Source organism: Hyla sarda, chromosome 6 (assembly GCF_029499605.1).
Source record: "Hyla sarda isolate aHylSar1 chromosome 6, aHylSar1.hap1, whole genome shotgun sequence".
NCBI lineage: Eukaryota > Metazoa > Chordata > Amphibia > Anura > Hylidae > Hyla > Hyla sarda.
In genome coordinates, this window is record NC_079194.1 from 166220581 (window position 1) to 166243870 (window position 23290).

Sequence of the window (23290 nt, forward strand, 5' to 3'; positions counted from 1 at the left end):
CACTACGTTATTTGATTATGCAACTTTTCGCCCGCCCTGACCTTCTGCTAAGTCTGACTATGCCTGTGCCTCATCCTTCTGTACCTTGTCTAACCCAGTTACCTGTGTGGTCGAGTCGTATTGGGTGTAGCGGCCTGCGTGTCGCCTTCCGCAACAAGCCCATCCTGCCTTGCGGCGGCTCTGGTGAAGACCAGCGGCACCTTAGACTCCGCTCCCAGATACGGCCCGTGTCATCTGCCACATAGGTTGGAGGATCCACATCCAGCAGTGCTACTACCACTACCGTCAGTGTTACAGTGATGTCAGCAGAGAGCACTGTGTTCCAAAAAGAAAATAATTTCCTCTGTAGTATTCAGCAGCTAATAAGTACTGTAAGGATTAAGATTTTTTTAATAGAAGTAATGTAGAAATCTGTTTAACTTTCTGGCACCAGTTAATTCCACCGGAAGACCCCTTTAAGTTTACTGCCAAAGTCCTTGTGTTATCCCTTTGTCATCGATGCTAATGTGCACCATGACCGCTGGGTCTTCTCCAGCCCCTCCTAGTAATCTGTCAACCCTATCCGCGATGTGCCGAACTCGAACATCAGGAAAACAACACACTGCTTGACCATCCCAGTCTTTGTGACAGATTGCCATTTCTGTCCCCCTAATAAATGAGTCCCCAACTACCAGAACCTGTCTTGCCTCCATACACCCCAGGCACATCTCCTCCCCTCCATACACCCCAGGCTGTCAGAGGCAATGTCTTGCTGGAACACTGCTCCCTTGAACTAACATCTCCCTCATCTGCCAACCAGAGGTGACACGTACATTTTACAAATGCAATGCAGGACAAGTTTTAGCAAAACTTAACCCTCCAGACTGCATTTCCTGATTTTTTACTTCTGTCAGGCCAGCTGGAGTCCAAAGTCTATGCAAGAGATGGGAGGAAATGTGCTCTGGACAATTAAAGAGACACCTAGTGGCAGCATTTTTAAACACAAATAAAACATAGAAAACTTCATTTTAAAAGAAAGTTCATTAGAAATTTTTTTTTTTTTACCATAAGGAGTGCATTAACAAAAATTAGTTTTAATGAGGGTGCCCATTTAATATAAAAATGTCTTAATATAGCCATATGTAATTGGATGTCTAAAATAATTAAACATAAACCCTATGTTGTTTATGCAGTAATCAAAACACAGTCTGTTTCTATTGTTTTATAAAGGCATCCAATTACATATGGCTATGGTAAGACACATTAATATTAACTACTCTTATTGCTATAAATATGCACTTGGGATTATAGTTTCTTTTTAATTTGTATCATTATATAGTTTTCATGCATCTGCAAGTTTTATTTATATCAAATGCACATGTTATGCATTTAATTAGGTTTTATAGCTCATTAGGTTTTTTTTCCCTTCTCCACCTGAGGGATGGAAACATAGTTAAAAAGATTTGCTGCAGCCAGTGGGCATCGAAATAAGTGGGCTCGCTGCAGGTACAACATACGCACCTATTGATAAAGCGGCCCTGGCTTTACACAATTTTCTGAAGCTGATAACAAATAACAATATCCCACAACAATTATGTTTAAACGTATACCGCAATCTGACTCACTGCACAGACAAGTGTTGACTCTACAGTCCCAAATTAGACGTTGATGAAGCAGTTCAGTCGGCTTCTACTTGATTGGTTGAATTGCTGAAGAATGATGTCTGTGCATGGCAATAAGGGCAAAAGCTGTATATGTGGAGAAAGCCGAACAAGTGAGGAAATTCAGAATGTAATCTTACTGCAGCAATTGGAGCAAATGTGACAAGCTGCGGAGAACATGCACAAAGTTACTTATTTTAAGCTAAAAGCAACAAAAGTGTAAGATATTTATTCATCATGACTGTAAGACAGTAGGATTTTTTCAGCTTCTTTCCTTCAGTTAGGGATCTGAGCACTGTTCCCTATAAACCCTATTACCTGTTACGGCCTTGCGGCTATACAGCCGCAAGGCCGTAACAGGTAAAAGGGTTTATAAAATTAAAGTGGTTGTTGGCAGAATTGTTTCTATTTTTAAAGGGGTACTCTACTGGGAATTTTTTTTTTATATCAACTGGTGCCAGAAAGAAAAAAAAACACTGGTGCCAGAAAAAAAGAAAATAAACTTTGCTTTTGCTCCCATAGGGGGCTAAAACATGCAATCTTCTGATTGCATACATTGATCAGTGTTGTGCCATTGCAAAGCACTGATCAGTGTAACCAGCAATCTCCTGCTCAGACATGGAGCAGTAGATCGCTGATTGGACAACAGAGAGGCAGGTGGGGACCCTCCCGTCATCCGATTTTGTCACGATAGTCCCGATCAGCTCCTCTGAACTGCCGGGATTCTTTTACTTTCACTTTAGACGCCACAATCAACTTTGATTGCGGCATCTAAAGGGTTAATGCCGGGCATCGGCCCGATCGGCTGTGGCCGGCATTAGCCGTGGGTCCTGGCTGCCCATAGAAACCGGGACCCACTGGATTTAACTCGTTCTCTGCCGCTGAGAACGGTTTAAATCTGTTAACCTAGACCAGAGCGTACAGGTACGCCCTGAGTCCTTAACCCCTTAATGACCACCGACATAAATGTCCTGGTGCGGCGGTACTTTGCGCACCAGAACATACATTCATGTCCTGTACGAAGTACAACTGGTTTGTCAAAAACAAGCCCTCATACTAGTATAGTGGATGAAAATATAAAAGAGTTAAGATTTTTAGAAGGTGAGGAGGAAAAAACTAAAATCCCAAATAAATGGTAACTCTCATAAAAAATTTTTTTGCTCTTGTACTCCTTATGGTAAATAAAAAAAAATTATGTTTTCTATGTTGTATTTGTGCTTAAAAAGTGCACATTGTGCTCTTGAGCTTTTTTTTAAGCACAAATAAAACATAGAAAACTTAATTCTTTTTTTAAACAAAGTATATTAGAAATAATTTTTATTTACCATAAGGAGTGCAATAGCAAAAATTTGTTTTAATGAGAGGGACCATTTAAGGTCTAAATGGGCTTGGTCTTTAACCTCTTAACAACGCAGTACGTATATTTACAACCTGCGCCGGCTCCCGCGATATGAAGCAGGATCGCGCCGCGATCCTGCATCATATCGCGTCGGTCCTGGCGCTCATCAACGGCCGGGACCTGCGGCTAATACCACACATCGCCGATCGCGGCGATGTGCGGTATTAACCCTTTAGAAGCGGCGGTCAAAGCTGACCGCCGCTTCTAAAGTGAAACTGAAAGTGACCTGGCTGCTCAGTCGGGCTGTTCGGGACCGCCGCGGTGAAATAGCGGCGTCCCGAACAGCTGACCGGACACCGGGAGGGCCCTTACCTGCCTCCTCGGTGTCCGGTCGGCGAATGACTGCTCCGTGCCTGAGATCCAGGCAGGAGCAGTCAAGCGCCGATAACACTGATCACAGGCGTGTTAATACACGCCAGTGATCAGGATGAGAGATCAGTGTGTGCAGTGTTATAGGTCCCTATGGGACCTATAACACTGCAAAAAAAAAGTTAAAAAAAAGTGTTAATAAAGGTCATTTAACCCCTTCCCTAATAAAAGTTTGAATCCCCCCCTTTTCCCATAAAAAAATAAAACAGTGTAAAAAAATAAAAAATAAACATATGTGGTATCGCCGCATGTGTAAATGTCCAAACTATAAAAATATATCATAAATTAAACCGCACGGTCAATGGCGTACGCGCAAAAAAATTCCAAAGTCCAAAAAAGCGTATTTTGGTCACTTTTTATATCATTAAAAAAATGAATATAAAGTGATCAAAAAGTCTGATCAAAACAAAAATCATACCGATAAAAACTTCAGATCACGGTGCAAAAAATGAGTCCTCATACCGCCCTGTACGTGGAAAAATAAAAAAGTTATAGGGGTCAGAAGATTACATTTTTAAACGTATAAATTTTCCTGCATCTAGTTATGATTTTTTCCAGAAGTGCGACAAAATCAAACCTATATAAGTAGGGTATCATTTTAACCGTATGGACCTACAGAATAATTATAAGGTGTCATTTTTACCGAAATATGCACTGCGTAGAAACGGAAGCCCCCAAAAGTTACAAAATGGCGTTTTTTTTTCGATTTTGTGGCACAATGATTTTTTTTCCATTTCGCCGTGCATTTTTGGGTAAAATGAATAATGTCACTGCAAAGTAGAATTGGCGACGCAAAATATAAGCCATAATATGGATTTTTAGGTGGAAAATTGAAAGGGTTATGATTTTTAAAAGGTAAGGAGGAAAAAACGAAAGTGCAAAAACGGAAAAACCCTGAGTCCTTAAGGGGTTAAGGGGGTTAAGGATCAGGGATGCAGGGCGTATGCATATGCCCTGCTTCCCCAAGAGGTTAATGATTAGCCTATGCCTAATTACTGCACTTCTAGTGGTCTAGAACAGTAGAGAGGTTAAAGGGGTTGTGCGCTGCCCTGCTTTTCGGAGATCCGCACGCAGCGTCCGGAAGTTCATTACTCCGAACGATGTGTGCGGGCTTCCATGTTCACGGCCGCCGGACGTGACGTCACACCCGGCCCCCTCGTGACGTCATTCCCGCCCCCTCTACCAAAGTCTATGGGAAGGGGCCGTGACAGAGGTCGCGTCCCCTTCCCATTGACTTTCGTTGAGGGGGCGGGCGTGAAGTCACGCCCGACGGCCGCAAACACGGAAGCCCGCACACAGCATTCGGAGTAACTTCCAGACGCTGCATGCGGAGCTCCGAAAAGCAGGGCAGCGCACAACCCCTTTAAAGCGTTACTGTCATAATAGTCCGGCGAAAGGAAATATTTAACTCCTTCACAACCCCTTACTTTGGCTTACATTTTCTTCCTCACCTTCTTAGATCCACAACTTTTTTTTCCCCCACTGACAAAGTACTTTTCATTGGAACACTTTATTTTACATTTCAAAAAAACTGAAAAAAAAATATGTAGGGTAAAATTGAGAAAAAATTGAATTACGCTATTTTGTGGGGCAATAATTTTTTCAAAGTTCGTAATGTGGTAAAGCTGAGGTGCTAACTTAATTCTATCAGTATGATTCCAATGATACCAAATTTGGATAATGCGTTTCTTTTAATGAAAAAAAAATTGTAGAATACTTGAAAACAAAAAAAGAATCTGTTCATTGTCGTGTTTTATACCTTGCCACCTACAGAGCTTTATGAGGCTATGTTCACAGATTTTCCGTGCCGGATTTTCAGATTTTCAGATTTTCCGTGCCGGATTTTCAGATTTTCCGTGCCGGATTCCGCATTAGAGAGTTCGCTGCAGCAGAGCCCCTTTGAATTCACCGGGATTCTGCTGTGCTGTGCACATGGCAGAATTTCCATGCCAGACTTTTCCGATGCAGAAATTCCATCTTCCATGTCCACACAAGGAATGAACACGTTCATTCTTTGTACAGAGTGAACACAGAATGCATAGCCATCTAAGATGGCGCATTCCTGTGCGGTCCTAGCGTCTGCATATTATGCCAGTGCCCAGAAATTTGCGGAATGTCTGCAAGGAGATTCTCCTTGCAGACATTCCGTCGTGTGAACATAACCTTAGGGTTTGTGCTATGTGCTGTAGTTTCTAAAGGTACCAGCTCTGGCTTTTTTAACACTTTTTTTTTTCTGGGATGTGATGTAACCAAAAATCTATAATTTTGGCATTGACCATGCAGGATAAAAAATATACCATAATAATTTCATATTTCGTACAATTACACATGCGGTAATACCAAATACCTTTATTTATTTATTTTAGTGTTTTATTTGAAAAATGGGAAAGGGGTGATTACAACTTTTATTGGAAGAAGGGATTTTTTTTATATATCTAAAAAAAATCCTTTTTTTTTTTTTTTTTTTTTTTTTTAGACATTTCCCCCCCCCCCCCCCCCACTCCCCTCTATTTGAATTTCTTTTCTGTCTGTCCACAGTGCTCTCTGCTGTCACCTCTATCCATGTTAGGAACAGTCCAGATTGGAAGCAAATTCCCAAAGAAAACCTCTCCAGCTGTGGACAGTTCCTGAGCTAGTGTTGAGCGTGAATATGGCAAATATAGAGTTATATATTTGTAATTCCAAATATTAGTAATTTTTTTCACACAAAACACATCACAGTGCTCTCATCCCTTCCTTTAGAGACCAGTGCACAATGATCCCTCCAGATGTTGCAAAACTACAAATCCCAGCAAGCACAGACAGCAAACTGCTATGTGGACATGATAGGAGTTGTAGTTTTGCAAGATCTAGAGGGCTACAGTTTGGAGATCACTGTGCAGTGGTCTCTAAATTGTAGACCTCCAGCTGTTGCAAAACGACAATTCCCAGCATGTCCAAACAGCTGTCTGGGCATGCTGGTAGTTGTAGTTTTGCAACATCTGGAGGGCTATAGTTTAGAGACCACTGTATAGTGGTCTCAGACTGTAGCCCTCCAGATGTTGCTAGGCAACTCACAGGCTTCCATAGGATCCAGGGAGCCAGCCGCACGATATGGCCGCCCACCGATCACCGTCGCCCGCAGCCTCCGCAGATCGGTAAGTGACCTTCGGCGCCGATCCCTGTTGGTTTCCCCATCCTGCCCAGCCTATTGTGGGTGGGCAGAACGTGGAAACCGAAAGTAACCTATACGACCAATAGCAGGGATAGGAGGGGTGGCACCCCTGCTACCTCACTCCTATCCCTTCAGGGGGATCGTTGGTGTCTTGGACAACCGCCATCCCCCTTATATTCCGGGTCACCATAGACCCGTAATGACCCGGAATCTCACAAATCGCAAGTGTGAATTCACTTGCGAATTGCCGTGATCACGGACATGGGGTGGTCTAATGACCCCCTGGGCATTTGCGCAGGGTGCCTGCTGATCGATATCAGCAGTCACCCCGGTCCGGTCCCCGCCCGGCGCGCGGCGGGGGCCGAAATTCCCACGGGCGTACAGGTACGTCCTGGGTCCTTAACTACCAGGGTGTCAGTACGTACCCGTATGCCCTAGGTCCTGAACAGGTTAAGTGCTGCGGCCGGCGGTCCCTGCATGTGCCGTGCAGGCACGTCTCCTTACTCACGCCCCTGACATCGGCCATTGAGGAGCTGATCAGAAGCCGGCACCACTGGTAATAAAGGCAATTGGGATCAAGAGGGGGCACAAGGCTTTGGAATTCTAAGGGATCTGAAGAATGATAGAGTGGAAGGGGGGGTTGTAAAGGGATCCTGGGGGGTCTAAAAGGATCACAGAGGGGTCTAAGGGGGATAGGGATCCTGAGCTGAGGGGTCTGGAGGAGGATGAGGGGGGCAGGGGGTCTAGGAATCCTGAGGGGTCTTGGGAGAATAGGGGTCCTGAGGGGTCTGGAGGAATATGGCAGAGGGGTCTTGGGGGAAGGATAGGGATCATGGCAAGGGGGGTAGGGATCCTTCGTGGTCTGCAGGTGGATGGCAGAGAGGTCTAGGGGCATAGGGATCCTGAGGGATCTCAAGGAGAATGGCAGAGGGGTCTGAAGGAGGAAGAAAGAGGGTGCGGGGGGGGGGGATAGGAATCCTAAGGGGCCTGGGGGAGGATGTCATAGGTATCTGAGGAGAATAGGGATCCTGAGGGGTCTGGAGGAGGATGAAAGAGGGGTGCAGGGGGAATAGGAATCCTGATGGGTCTGGGGGAGTGTTCTAGGTGGGGGAGGGATATTGATCCCAGGGGGGGGGATGGGTAGGGGTCCTGAGGGGCCTGGAGGGTGGAAAAGGGGTGTGGGTGGATATAGGAATCCTGAGGAGTCTGGGAGAGAATGCCAGGGGGAATATAGACATCCTGAGGGGTCAAGAGGAGGATGGCAGAGGGGTCTGGGGGGGTGTAATGGGAACCAGAGGGGTCCGGAAGAGGATCACAGAGGGGTCTGGTGGGGAGTGATAGGGATCCTGAGGGGTCTGGAGGAGAATGGCAGAGGGGTCTTGGGGGGAGATCCTGAGGAGTCTAGTGAGGGGGAAAGGGATCCTGAGGGGTCTGGAGGTGGATGCCAGAGGGATCTGGGGTGTAACAAGGATCCTAAGGTGTCTGGAAGAGGATGACAGAGGGGTCTAGGGTTGGGGGGTAGGGACCCTGAGGGGCCTGGAGGAGGATGCCAGAGGGATCTGGGGGGGAGGGATACTAAGGGGTCTGGAGAAGGAGGACAGAGGGGTCTGGAGGAGAAGGACAGAGGAGTCTGGAGGAGGAGGACAGAGGAGTCTAGAGGAGGAGGACAGAGGAGTCGAGAGGAGGAAGACAGAGGAGTCGAGAGGAGGAAGACAGAGGGGTCTGGCGGATGTGGAGGAGTCTTAGGGGGGCATAGGGGTCTGGAGGAGGATATAGGTGTCTGGGAGGGAAAGAGGTGATGACGACAAGGGGTCTGGAGAAGGAAAGTACAGGGGTGGCAGTATTATTTTCAGGGCACATTGTGTGGCACAATTATAATGATTAATCTCTTTGTATAGAGCCAACAGTGTCCGGGCATCAATCTCTGAATAAGGAAGATGTAGCTCTGAAAGAAGTCCTGGTGCGTGGACAAGATAAAGACTACAGAGAAGACATCACTCAGGTCACTATATTACTATTGTATAGTCTGCCTGACTGTACTTTCACTGCTGTAGCCACTTGTAAGTTCTGCAGAAATGATGGGTAAAACTGTACCCCAATCTGTGGATCTCCAGCTGTTACAAAACTACAACTCCCATAATGCCTGAGGCTTTCCAGGGACAATGGGAGTTCTAGCTTTGCAACAGCTGGAGAGCTACTTTAACCAAGGTGATCAGTGAGGGTCCCAGACTAAAATGCCAGGGCCTATTTTTGGTCCCAGTCCGGCCCTGCTTTGAGGGCTGCAGTTTTTATAATGGGGTCATTTATGGGGTATTTCTAATATGACGGCCCTTTAAATCCACTTCAAAACTGAACTGGTCCCTGAAAAATTCCGTTTTTGAAAAAAAAATTTTTTAAATTGGAAAATTGCTGCTGAACTTTGAAGCCCTCTGATGTCTTCCAAAATTAAAAACATGTCAACTTTATGATGCCAACATAAAGTAGACATATTGTATATGTGAATCAATATATAATTTATTTGTTATGTCTATTTTCCATATATGCAGAGAGTTTCAAAGTAAAAAAAAAAAATAAAATTTGAAAATTTTCACCAAGAAATTATGCAAGTATCAACAAAAATTTACCACTGATATAAAGTAGAATGTCATGAAAAAACAATCTCGGAATCAGAATGAAAAGTAAAAGCATCCCAGAGTTATTAATGCTTAAAGTGATAGTGGTCAAATGTGCAAAAAATGCTCGGGTCCTTAAAGGGATACGCCGGTGGAAAACAAATTTGTTTTAAATCAACTGGTGCCAGAAAGTTAAACAGATTTGTAAATTACATCTGTTTTAAAATTGTAATCCTTCCAGTACTTATCAGCTGCTGTATGCTCCACAGGAAGTTGTATTTCTCTCTGGAATTGCTTTCAGTCAGACCACAGCGCTCTCTGCTTGATTTACAAACCTGTTTAACTTTGTGGCACCAGTTGAGTTAAAAAAAAATAATGTTTTCCTCCGGAGTACTCCTTTAAGGTGAAAATGGGCTGGGTCCTTAAACGGTAAATGTCTGGAATTCTTATGTTCGAAGGCAGTTAATGGGGTTAATGTAAATGAAGGACATTTATCATCACGGCTTTGGTAAGCGAGTTCTGAAGGCATTTTTTCTTGTCTGGTTTTGCTTATGTGTGACATACTACACAGGGGGTTGATAAATTTGGCTCACATAAGCAAAAAACAATAAATGACTTTTGAATACCATTTTTTTTAGCACACATAAGCAAAAACCAATAAATGACTTTAGAACATCAGTTTGTAACCCCTCCTCAAGACGCAGCTGTGAAAAAAATTTGCAATATATATGTGTGTGTGTGTTTTTTTACATTTTTTTACCACTTTTTTCCCCCTAAATGTACTAACCCATTTTGTGTTTGTTTGTTTTTTTCTTCTCATTTCACATCAGTGTATCCTGTGGACTACTTCAGATTTGGTGGACTTCAATGAACAGCGTTTTTTTTAAATTTTTTATATATATTAATAAAATGATTAACGAGGGCTTGAGGGGGAGTGTTTTTGAAAATAAAAGTTTTATAAATGTCTTGGCATTATTTAGGCTGGTGAGGGCCCGTTACAATGGTCCTCGCCCACCCTGGTAACGTCAGGCTGTTGCTGCTTGGTTGGTATCTGGCTGAGAATAAAAATAGGGGGAACCCCAAACGTTTTTTCATAAATAATTAAATATTTAAAAAAAAGAAACAACGCATAGGGTTCCCCCTATTTTCGATCTCATCCAAATACCAACCAAGCAGCAACAGCCTAACGTTGCCAGGGTGGGCGAGGACCATTGTTACTGGCCCTCCCCAGCCTAAATAACGCCAGCCTGTTACCGCCTCGGCACGTGAGACTTTTCATGCAACTTTTTATAAAGCTCCGCTCTCCGGCCACCCGCTGGCATTTGCCACCCACCCACTAGCTACTGCAGGACTAAAACTCCCAGCATGCCCTTACAGTGAGGACATGCTGGGAGTTATAGTCCCAACAGCTTGCGGACTGGTGGTAGATGGGAGCAGGTGCAGGAAAACTGAACTGCACCTGCAACTTTTTGTGGGACTTGCTGTCAAACGCAAGTTTGTAAGCCAGGACTGAACTGGCTTACACTTGCGACTTTGTGAAGGTGGTTTGCGACTTTTTTTACATGCGACTTTTGCACTTGATAAATTCCCGACCACTACAAAGTGAAAACTGAAAATTGCTTAGGTAGGACTGACTGGTATTTTTTTTTTTTACCCACAAAAGTCACACAAAAAGTTGCTTACGCACACATGTGACTTTTTGTGTGACTTTTGTAAGCAAAAAAAAAAAACTCTAAATCCCTTGATAAATCTAATATCCCTTATGTTCTGTCAGTGAAGGTTTTGATCTTTACATTCCTGGGTTGTCTTGGCACAGAAAAGGGTTAAAGGGGTATTCTGGCTTTAGACATTTGATCCCCTATCCAAAGGATAGGGTATAAGATGTCTCATCGCACATTATGTGCGTCGCTGCGTCTCCAGGCTCGGAAACCGGAAATTTTCGGGACTGGAGACATGACGTCACGTCACGCCCCTCCATTCATGTCTATGGGAGGTCACGAAGACTCACGGTTTCCGAGCCTGAAGACGCAGCTCCGCACATAATGTGGGTGCTGCAGGGAGATCACGGGGGGGTCCCAGCGGCAGGCCCCCCATGATCGGACATCTTATCCCCTATCCTTTGGATAGGGGATAAAATGTCTAAAGCTGGAATACCCCTTTAATGTCAGTAGGACAGGATTAATATTACAGATCTAGTACCCAGTGACTACTTACCTCTTCATGAGAATTCTGGCAGATCTAGAAGAGGACAGCTCAGGAATCTATGTGGAAGCAGACATTTTTTGGTTGGGGGTTATTTTTAAGCTTTTGCTACTGCAGAAGAAGAGTCATCATGCACAAGATTGACCATGTAGTAAGGCACTTTGAATCCCTAGGATCCTGTAGTGACGAGTAATAGTGGTGCCTTCAGGGTTAATGTTAGGCGTGCAGCCACTTTTTAAGAGTTGTCAATTGGAATGTGACAGTGAGTAGAAGAGTCAATGTAAGTGATTTTCATCAATTTGCTAACCCCTTGTATTTACCAAGTGTGTCTCCAGCATCTGTTGTGAACTGCGTCATTAATGTTAGTAAGTACAGCAAAGTACTGTTTTGCATGATAAAAATAACCCTAGCAACAGTGTGAACACCAAGTAATTAGCTGTGACATCTCATGAATACTCAATAGAGACACCTGTGGAATAAGCTGCTACATCTACCATCCCTCAACATGTCTCAGCACTTTTACAATAAACGGTAATGCCGAAATATGTAAATTGTTTCATAAATAAGAATTCAGCACTGGGGATACTGGGTGATTACCATATTTATTTAAAGTTAAAATACTGCAGAAAGTGGATGCTATGGTTTGCTGCTCTGCAGTCAGACTCATGTTGGCCGCTCTACTAAGCAGAGTTGAAGGGGTCCTAGGTCTTCACCCTTATATTTCCTCCTATGTACAAAAATATAATTACTTTAATACTGCCTGCTATGTATCACAATCCACTCTGTCTATTCAGGGCCTGCTCTCTCCTGGTCCAGCAGCAGCACGATACAGTGGCATGCACAGTTGAGTGACAGCATCTTCTGTCCTATCAGGGCCAATCAGGGTTAGAGTTGGTGTACACGCCTCTCAGGGCAGATATTTAAACTCTGCAATATGCTGCCTCTTTGCTTGTGATTACGCTTTACTCCCTCACCAGCGTTCAAGTCTGTTGTTGCCTGCATATGTTCTTATGACCCCCGGCCTGTTTCCTGACCATTTTTTAGCCTGCTGATTCTGTACCTTGTAGTGCTCTTGGATTATTTTGTATTTATGATTTGTATTATGACTTTGTCCCTGATGTGTTTGTCTGTTGTCAATCCAGTTTGCCAGACTTCTCATACACCCAGCACTTACTAGTGCTTACATCTAGGGTGGACTGGGCTGTCAAGTACGCAAGGACAGTAGTTTTGGAAAAATTCCGGACTGCACTGTTCCCTGTCCAACATGGCACTATGCACACAAATATTACTACAATATTCTTGTTCATAGGAGATGGTATAATGATATACTTGCATATAGTGAGCAGTTTTCTAAGTAGATGAGACCAAAAATCATCAATTTTGAACGTTGGTATTTTTAAAAAAATGTTTACGTCATTTACCGCATGGGATCATTAACAATATATAGCCCAAAGTTTAGGGAAATTATAATCTCTTTCCTGAAAAAACCCTTATCTGAGAAACCAATAAGACTGCCTCATTTTACCCACCATGATAGGGTTTCATCTGATAATGTCATCAACATCTAAGATTAATAAAGAGATAGTACTCCCAGATCCTGTAAACGAATAGCAATAATTCACTCTACACACTGCATAAACAAACAGCGGTTCTTAAATGGTCACTGTTGTTTCAACTATGGCATTTATTAGTCTGTGTGACCTGTAACATTTTTTAAAATTACTTACTGTATTTTTCGCTCCATAAAACGTTCCTGACCATAAGATGCACCTAGGTTTTAGAGGAGGAGAAAAAGAAAAAAAAGAGCACATGTCAGGGGGGCATTATAGGTCAGGAGCACATGTTCCCCCACATTAGGTTGGCAGTATAGTTCCCCACATTAGGTTGGCAGTATAGATCCCCCACATTAGGTTGCAGTCCCCCCCCCCACAATAGGATGGCAGTATAGTTCCCCCACATTAGGTGCAGTATAGTTCCCCCACATTAGGTTGGCAGTATAGTTTAACCACATTAGGTGCAGTATAGTTCCCCCACATTAGGTTGGCAGTATAGTTTAACCACATTAGGTGCAGTATAGTTACCCTACACTAGATTGGCAGTATGTTCCCCCACATTAGGTAGGCAGTATGTTCCCCCACATTAGGTGCAGTATAGTTCTCCCACATTAGGTTGGCAGTATGTTCCCCCACATCAGGTAGGCAGTATGTTCCCCCCCATTAGGTTGCAGTTCCCCCCCCCCCCCATTAGGTTGGCAGTATAGTTCCCCTGCTCATTGCCCCCCCCCCCTCCTTTTTCTATTTTTCATATTTCCTTACCTGGCCGCGCTCGTCAGGCTCAGGTAATGTGACGGGTCTTGTGGGCTGTGTGGATAATATGATGAGTGACATCTCCTGCGGCTCCTCTGCGTGGCGTCTGGGACATCACTCCTCATGTCTTGCAGCCATGGACACAGAACGCTTCAAGACATAGTTTTCTTCACTACACCTGTGCTGCAGGAAATGAGGAGTAACGTCTCTGACACCGAGTAGAGGACCTGGCAGGAGACGTCACTCATCATATTATCAACACAGCCCACAAGACCTGCCACATTACCTGAGTCAGCCGAAGAACCTTCATTCCAGATTATTGTCACATGTAAAAAATCATTGTTTGTTGGCAGGGCATTTGCTGCCAACCCTAATAAAAGTAGGTGGCTGTATGAACCTCGCCCATTCACTCCGCCCATTCAGATCACTGACCCACAATGTGTACAAAAAAAGAAATAGAAAAAATTATCAGAAAGTAGAAATCGATTACAAAAAAGAACAGATTCCAGTATGCAGTGCTAATCAGTCAAATAAAAAAAATTAGACGATACATTACCTTTAACAGATAGGAGAACAAGAAATAAAATGTTACAACGTTTAGGAAGTGAAAGACAAACAGGGAACAAAAAATACTTTTTTCTTTTTTCATTTTTTCCTTACAACATCCTAGTTTAGCAACCCCATTTTCTCACAGCAAGAAGCTCATTTGAAGGTGATAGTGATTCTCATTCCCACCACCATGCTTCTCTTTCTCATCTATTCCATGTCCCTGACATTAGATGACACATGATATAATTGAGTGAACCACTGTTTGCTGTTCTCTGAGATACTCAGTCCTGGATGATATAATACTCATATCCAAAACATAAATGCATGAAATCATGATCAGTCTAATAGAAACAGATATCTTATATATTGCTCTCCTTCACACCAGTGGGTGGACGTCGTTTAATTTGAGGCCCTCCCTTTTCAGTATCTACTGTACAATCGCTAAGCAGTTTAAACAGAGGTGTAACCTAATGTTTCATCCCCCCCCCCCCCATCATCAGGCATCATTTACAATTTATGGAATCCTCCAATATATCCAAATATTCCCAATTTATGAATCCTGTTAGATAATCTGTCTCATCCAATAAGCCAAGTGGGAAGCACTATTTTACATAATGAGCGAGCTTACCCTATCACCCTACTTGGATTGTTTGAAGATTGGCCATAATGTATGTGTAAATGTATCCACTAGCAAAAATGCATTGAAGCATATTGTATACATGTGAGAAGGGTCTCAGTTCTCTTCATCAGTCATGGTAACTATGCTTATTGAAAATAAGTAAATACAATATTGAAATCATTTATTATTTCTCCATTATTATTTTCCTGTTACCATAGATATGGCATACCCCTTTAGAGAAGAAGAGATTAACATTATTGTTATGTATAAGAGAATAGGTAATACAACTTCATGGACACTGAATCACTGAAACTCTTTCCCTACAGGGTTATGATTCTGAAACAAGAAAAAAGTTGCTGCCTACTACAACACTGTTTACACTTTAAAATTTGTAATGACTCGTCCATGTCTGACCTAAAGGGTTAAACTTTCTTGAGCTTTGGTTTGGTTGCTGGCTACGCCCTAGCTATTTGGGCTGGACAGCTGACCATGCTGAGATCACACCTGTGTAGCTGGCTATTTAAACCTGCAGTGTACTTTCCTGCCCATACATGACATTTTCACTGACCCACATACCTGCATTTGCCTGGCTCCTGCATTATGGAAGCTATGTCTGCTCTGGTGGAGCAGATGCTCTGGTCCAGGATTTAGCTGGGAGACTTCAGCATGAGTCTTCCCAGTCCCAGATACATTTAAAGGGAACCAATCAGCATATTTAGCATATACACTGCTCAAAAAAATAAAGGGAACACTTAGACAACACAATGTAACTTCAAGTCAATCACACATCTGTGAAATCACACTGTCCACTCAGGAAGCAACACTGATTAACAATAAATTCCACATGCTGTTGTGCAAATGGAACAGACAACAGGTGGAAATTATGGGCAATTAGCAAGACACCCCCAATAAAGGAGTGGTTCTGCAGGTGGTCACCACAGACCACTTCTCAGTTCCTATGCTTCTTGGCTGATGTTTTGGTCACTTTTGAATGCTGGCAGTGCTTTCACTCTAGTGGTAGCATAAGACGGAGTCTGCAACCCACACAAGTGGCCCAGGTAGTGAAGCTCATCCAGGATGGCACATCAATGCGAGCTGTGTCTGTCAGCATATTGTCCAGGGCATGGAGGCGGTACCAGGAGACAGGCCAGTACATCAGGAGATTTGGAGGAGGCCATAGGAGTGCAATAACCCAGCAGCAGGACCGCTACCTTCACCTTTGTGCAAGGAGGAGCAAGAGGAGCACTGCCAGAGCCCTACAAAATGACTTCCAGCAGGCCACAAATGTGCATGTGTCAGCTCAAACAGTCAGAAACAGACTCCATGAGGGTGGTATGAGGACCCTACGTCCACAGCCCAACACCAAGCAGGATGTTTGGCATTTGGCAGAGAACACCAAGATTGGCAAATTCGCCACTGGCACCCTGTGCTCTTCAAAGATGAAAGCAGGTTCACACTCAGCACATTTGACAGACGTGACAGAGTATGGAGACGCCGTGCAGAATGTTCTGCTGCCTGCAACATCCTCCAGAATGACCGGTTTGGTGGTGGGGTCAGTAATGGTGTGGGGTGGCATTTCTTTGTGGGGCCACAAAGCCCTCCATGTGCTTGCCAGAGGTAGTCTAACTACCATTAGGTACAAAGACCAGATCCTCAGACCCCCTGTGAGACCATATGCTGGTGTGGTTGGCCCTGGGTTACTCCTAATGCAAGACCTCATGTGGCTAGAGTGAGCAGTTCCTGCAAGAGGAAATAATTCATGCTATGGACTGGCCCGCCCGTTTCCCAGACCTGAATCCCATTGAGCACATCTGGGACATCATGTATTGCTCCCACCAACGTCACGTTGCACTACAGACTGTCCAGGAGTTGGCTTTGGTCCAGGTCTCGGAGGACATTCCTCAGGAGACCATCCGCCACCTCATCAGGAGCATGCCAAGGCGTTGTAGGGAGGTCATACGGGCACGTGGAGGCAACACACACTACTGAGCCTCATCTTTACTTGTTTTAAGGACATTACATCAAAGTTGGATCAGCCTGTAGTGTGGTTTTCCCCTTTGATTTTGAGTATGACTCCATATCCAGACCTCCATGGGTTGATAAATTAGATTTCCATTGATAATTTTTGTGTGATTTTGTTTTCAGCACATTCAACTATGTAAAGATGAAAGTATTTCAAATGATTAGTTCATTCATTCAGATCTAGGATGTGTTAGCTTAGTGTTCCCTTTATTTTTTTGAGCAGTGTATAAGGCTTGGCAATGCATTATATATGCTAAAACCGTTATCCTCACCGTCCCCGGGGAACATTTGTTCCCCCAGGGATGGTGAAGATATTAAGGTATAAAGTCCCGCCCGGCAAGTAGTCCCCTGGGTGAGGACTTACCAGCTCCATTTGCTGTGGCCATGACCCCGCCCCGAAGGCTTGAATGATGGCTCGCGTTACCGCTCTGCTTCCTAAGCAGACGGAGCAAAGCGGTGATGCTAGCCGTCATTCAAGCCGTCGAAGTGGGGCCATGGCTGCAGTGAATGGAGCTAGTAAGTGTAAGTCCCCACCCAGGGGACTATTTGCCGGGCAGCCAGGGGGGACTTCATAACTTAATATCTTCACAATTTCCTGGGGGCACAAACGTCCCCCGTGGTTGGTGAGAATAATGATTTTAGCATATACAACGTGTTGTCAATCGTTATATATGTTAAAATATGCTGATTGGTTCCCTTTAATCCTTGACTCAGAGGCTGCAAGAGCAGCTCATTCAAGAGTTTCTAACCAAAATTGAGGAGCTGGTGTCTGTCCTTACTTTGGTATCATCTGTTCCTGTTTTTTAGTTCCGGATAGTTTTTCCGAGAACCAGAAAGCATTCAAAACATTTTGTGAAAGTTGTGAAAGCATTTGAGACATTACTCTTCTGTTACTGAGGCCCAGAGAGTAGGAATTATTATGTCTTTCTGCAAGGGGGTCCCCAAGAGTGGGTATTTTCCCTTGATCCTGAGTTGTCCTCTGTGGATTCATTGTTTGCGGTATTGGGTCTCTGGTAAGCAATACCTGACCGAGCTGCATATGCTGAGTCTCAGCTGCATACATTAAAACAGGGACGCACACCAATTGAGGAGTACTGTGCAGACTTTAGAAAGCGGTGTGTGGCCTCCAAATGGAACACACCAACTTTGATTTGCCAGTTCAGACTGGGATTATCCGACACCTTAAAGGACATGCTGGTTACTTTTTGACCATTCTCCTGCTTAGTGTTCCTGTACTCCGCTATTTCCTGGTACCGATCTTGGCTTGACTGACATTGATTTGACTGTGTGTGTGTCTTAGTGTATCTCTGTTAGTTTGTGTGCCTCCAGCTGTTTCCTGACTTCTACTGTTTTTGTATTTTATTATTTTGACAACACTGCCCAAGCACTTAGCAGGAAGGGTTTGTCATTGTGGTTGTCGATCCGTCACTTAGGGTGGATAGGAAATAGGTAGGGACAGTGGCTGTGGGTGAGTTAGGGCTTCACTGTTCCCCACCCATACGTGATACTACTAACTTGTGAAGATGTGCTGGAATAGGTACAACTTTATGTCCTGGGGCCCAGTACGGCAGAATGCAGCTCAGCCAATCACTGTCTGAGGCTGGGCGCTGCTGCGGCCAATGATTGATGAATGGAGTGTCACTCTGGTGAATTGGGCCCCAGCACCAGGAAGTGGAGCACAGCGGAGACCGGGAGCAGCAATACTGGAGGCTATGGGTAATGAGTGAGGTAAGTGTTAATTTTTCTTGCTTAAGCAGGCAACCTGGCCACCTGGTCTTGGAGAAGAACCCACAAGTTACAGTCTTGCCCTTGGTGTTTTTCTGAGTAAGAACGGCACCAGCTCCAACAGTTGAGGCATCAACCTCCAAAGCAAAGGGCCTCTCCGGATCAGGTCTTGTAAGCACAGGAGCAGAGGCAAATGCTGACTTTAAACGGGAGAAGGTCACTTCGGCCTCATGTGGCCAAGATTTAGGAATAGAAGCCTTCTTAGTGAGAGTTACAATTGGAGCAACCAAGGAAGAAAAGTGTGAGATAAATTGACAATAATAGTTAGCGAATTCCAGAAAGCGTTGAATAGCACGTAGACAATTTATCTGGATCCTTCTGCAGGCCTTGATGAGAGACAATGTAGCCAAGAAACGGAAGACTAGATTTCTCGAATAGGCATTTCTCGAGTTTGGTGTAGAGATGATTCTTCCGTAGAACCAGACGAACATGAGTTCAGTGCTCCTCTAAGTTGGTAGTGGTGATCAGGAAGTAAACGACAACACAGGTGTAGAGAAGATCAGGGAAGATATCATTGACAAACTCTTGAAAAATGGCTGGAGCATTGCAGAGACCAAAAGGCATTACGAGATACTCAAAAAGTCCCTCACGAGTATTGCAGGCAACTTTCCATTCATCTCCCTTGCGGAAATGACTGAGGAATGAGGTTATACGCTCCACGTAAGTTCAACTTGGAGAAGACGTTGGCACCACGGAGAATATCAAAAAGTTCAGATGTAAGCGGTAATGGGTAGCAATTCTTCACCATGATTTTGTTAAGTCCCCTGTAGTCAATGCATGGACGAAGTGAGCCCTCCTTCTTCCCTACAAAGAAGAAACCAGCTCCAGCAAATGAAGAGGACTTAAGGATAAATCCCTTTGGAGATTCTCCTGGATATACTCAGCCATGGCTTTGGTCTCAGGAACCGATAGAGGGTAAATCCTTCCACATGGAGGAGTGGTACCAGGCAGAAGATCTATAGGGCAGTCGTAAGGACGATGTGGAGGCAGAAACTCAGCCTGCTTCTTGCATAATATGTCAGAGAAATCTTGGTAAGATGGTGGCAGGCCAGGTAAAGGAGGAAGACAAGAAACAACTTTAGACTGAATTGGTTGGAGGTGAAGATTTTGGCAGAATTGCCCCCAAGCAAAGAATTTCTCCAGTTCTCCAATCCAATTGCGGAGAATGAGGTCGTAGCCAGGGAAGGCCAAGAAGAAGCTCAGAAGTACAGTGAGGCAGTACATATAATTCTATCCTTTCTTTATGCAAGACTCTCACTTGCATGACGAGAGATTCGGTACGGAAGTGCACCATACAGTCCAGATTTTGTCCATTAACTGAGGAGATGAACAAGAGCTTGACAAGGCGAGTAACAGGAAGGTGATATTTGTGGACCAAAGAAGCATCAATAAAGTCACCTGCGGATCCAGAATCCAAGAAGGCTGTAGCACTGAAGGAAGACTTTGCAGAAGCGAAGACTTGTACAGTAATGGTTAAGCGAGGAGAGGTAGTATTCACACCTAGAGATGCCTCTCCCTAGGTGCAAGCGATTCCCGGACACTGAGGACTAACAGTACAGTCCTTGAGGAAGTGCTCTAGGCTGGCACAATACAGGCACAAATTCTCACTGCATCGTCGTGATCTCTCCTGTTGTGTCAAGCGAGAACAAACCACTGGCATAGCCTCTTCGGCAAGAGGCATAGGGGAATGTAGAGGAGGACGTTGGAACACAGGTGCCAGTCGAGGATATCGCCTTGTACGGACAGGTTCTCTCTCCAAACGAAGTTCCTCCTGTCTTTCAGCAAAACGCACATCAATACATGTAGCCAGGTAGAAAAATGCTGACAAGGAAGACAGAGGATCACGTGCTGCAAGAGCATCTTTTATCCAGATAGACAGTCATTTTTTGAAGGTAGCACACAAGGCCTCATCATTCCAAAAAATCCTGCATCCAGTCCCCATCTTCAGTCACCAGCTTCTTTCATAATCTGCTAACAGGCCGCAGTGTACTTCTGCCCCTCCCCCCTTCTCCTCACAAAGGAGACTGTGAAGTAAACACAGAGGGGCACATTTATCAATGTTTGCTTATGTATTCCTTTTTTTAGTTATTTTTTTCTTACAATTTTTTTGCTTATGCGCGACTTATTTATCAACTGCTTTCAGCCTGTTGATAAATTTCTTTCACGTAAGCAATCTTTCTTTTTTTGCTTTGGTATTGGCTTTTTCTGCTTCATGTCTGAGCTGGAGTAAATTTAGTAGGTTTTTTCATGTGATGCAACTTTTTTGCGACTTTCGCACTTGATAAATCTCTGACCACTGCAAGTCAAAAATCACTTTTTGCTTTGGTAAGCAAGATTTTTATTTTTTGATTAGGACACTGAACAAGCAAAAAGTCGCAGGAAAAAGAGAGTAGGCGCACGTGCGACTTTTTTGCGACAATTTTAAGCAAAAAAAAAACTACTAAATGCTTTGATAAATGTCCCCCAGAGAGTGAGGGAGCCGATCACAGCAGCTTTAGATCTGCAGCTTTAGATCTGCTGAAGTAGGGCCATGACGTAGGTGATGATAAGTGGACACAGCCAGGCTGGTATGTATTGCAGGCAGTTTTTTGACCGGCTTTTTCAGTATGAAATACTGAAAAAAATTTTATGAAAGCAATTGCAAAACCTATTGGTTTTGCATGCTTTACAACATTTATCTCTGCCAAAATGTCCTTAAGGGGTTTACAGAATCTGAAATACCATTTGAGATCTCTATACTTTACTCAGAGTAAGATTCTTATAGAAAGTGCAATTTACAGGATATTTTCCCTAAAAATTATTATTAACAAGCCAATGACCTATAAACCATGCCCTTACAATACAAAAGGTGTCACTAGAAAATAAAATTCAAATGTTGGCAACTATATGTTTATAGTCCATAACAATGTTGTTGGCACTGAGTTACATTTCTGGAAATTCTCCCAAAAACCCTGATGCTGTTGTCCTGCAGAGTCTTTGTTTGCTTTTTAGTTACATTAAGCCTAATACTAATATTACAAAGTAGCATATGCTAAATATAATTCTGTTCTAAACAATCCCTCCATGAGTCGCACTGTATTAGATATTATAGTAGCGCAATTTATTCTGCTAGAAATTTAGGGACATGTTCCCCATCATCTGCTTAATCCCCTGGTTACATTCATACCACAGGAAGGAGGTCATTGAATGTGTGCAGCAATTAGAATTAACATATATTAGTATCAAATTAAATCATATCTACATCAAGGTATCGGACGTTTCTATCCTGCGTCTCATTAGCCTTTCTTCTTCAGCTCATTTGCATACAATATCTCCCGTCTGGGGGAGAAGCTTCTCGAATGTCTTTCCAGGCTGTGGAGCATGACAATATTCTATTCATATGAAATGATGCAGAAGTTTATGAGAAAGTGCAGCTACATCACAGAATCTGACATCAGTCAGAAAAGTTTCCCACAATGTAACAACTTCATTGATTTGTGGATGAAGATATGACATAAAGAATCATTTGCAGCCTAAATATGTAGGAAAGAGAACCTCCACTTTTGGGGATATTGTACCTAAAATATTTATGAATTGCATTTTTAAATATATGAGTTCAGATTTGCCGTTGTCTGGCCATAGACCTGTCAGGTGATTTAACTGGTCACTGTCATCTTTAACAAGTTCCTAACATTTAATAACCTAGGGCAGTGTTTCCCTAACAGGGTGACTCCAGCTGTTGCTTAGCAAGGCTGTCTTGGTATGCTGGGAGTTGTAGTTTTAGGACAGCTATAGGCTCCCTGTTTGGGACACACTGGTCATGGGGTTTCCTAAAATATTTGCAATCTTCTTAATGTACCAAATATTACTCCTTATCTAAAACAAAAGCTATAAAGTCTTGGCAACTAGGTGTGTATCTCTTTCTTGCAAATGTTCTTAGGCTTAGTCTGTGTCTAGTACCAGAGAGACCAGGATAAAGAGGGAGAAATCCTGGTCTTTTCAACAACAATCCATAAGCCAGTCTGCCTCCTCCAGTGGACCCCTAGTGCGCCATCAATTGTGGCAGAGATGCATTGCCATCCAAGTGGTCCTAGTGCTGACTCAATCAGTTGGCACTGCTGTGCATGGAATGACCTTCCATAGTGTGTACCCAGCCTAAGGCTAAGTTTCCACTTGTTGTTTTTTTTCTCTCAGTTTTTGGATATCTGTCCTATTAGTGTGTGCTGAAAATAACACATATAGAAACAATAACAACAATACGAGTCAAAAGGTAAAGAAAGCCTCATGAGGAAAAAGTAATACTGAAAGGTGAGAATCAGGAACACACACACCACCTGTATCCAGGTGTACAGAGCAGACTCTCCCCCCATTGGAGTCAAAATGACAGACAATGAGTTTCACTCTCCAGGACTTTCCTTGGAGACTTGTCAAATATCATGGGAATTGTCTTGTGTAATCCATTTTGGTTACTTCCACATTCCACTCTGTCTTTCTCAAACGTATTGTTTTTCTCAAACTTCCTGACTTGGTGAAAATTCATTAAATTGAAACATTTTGATTCAATATGGGCACTTTGCCATGTTGTATCTTTCATACATCTTTCATATCATAACATCTGATTACATTGATACCAAAAAAGCCTGACAGATTATAT

General features: G+C 43.6%; 1 long non-coding RNA gene across 1 annotated transcript in view; it reads right to left on the minus strand.

Annotated features, from left to right (window-relative positions):
* The window catches only part of LOC130277653 (uncharacterized), an 83974-nt gene that overhangs the window by 49168 nt on the left and 11516 nt on the right, over positions 1-23290 (minus strand). The window contains exons 2-3 of the long non-coding RNA XR_008845510.1: positions 13104-13146; positions 11389-11435 (exon numbers count right to left, since the gene is read on the minus strand). This is a non-coding gene — a long non-coding RNA (uncharacterized LOC130277653). The remainder of the gene's footprint in view (positions 1-11388; positions 11436-13103; positions 13147-23290) is intronic.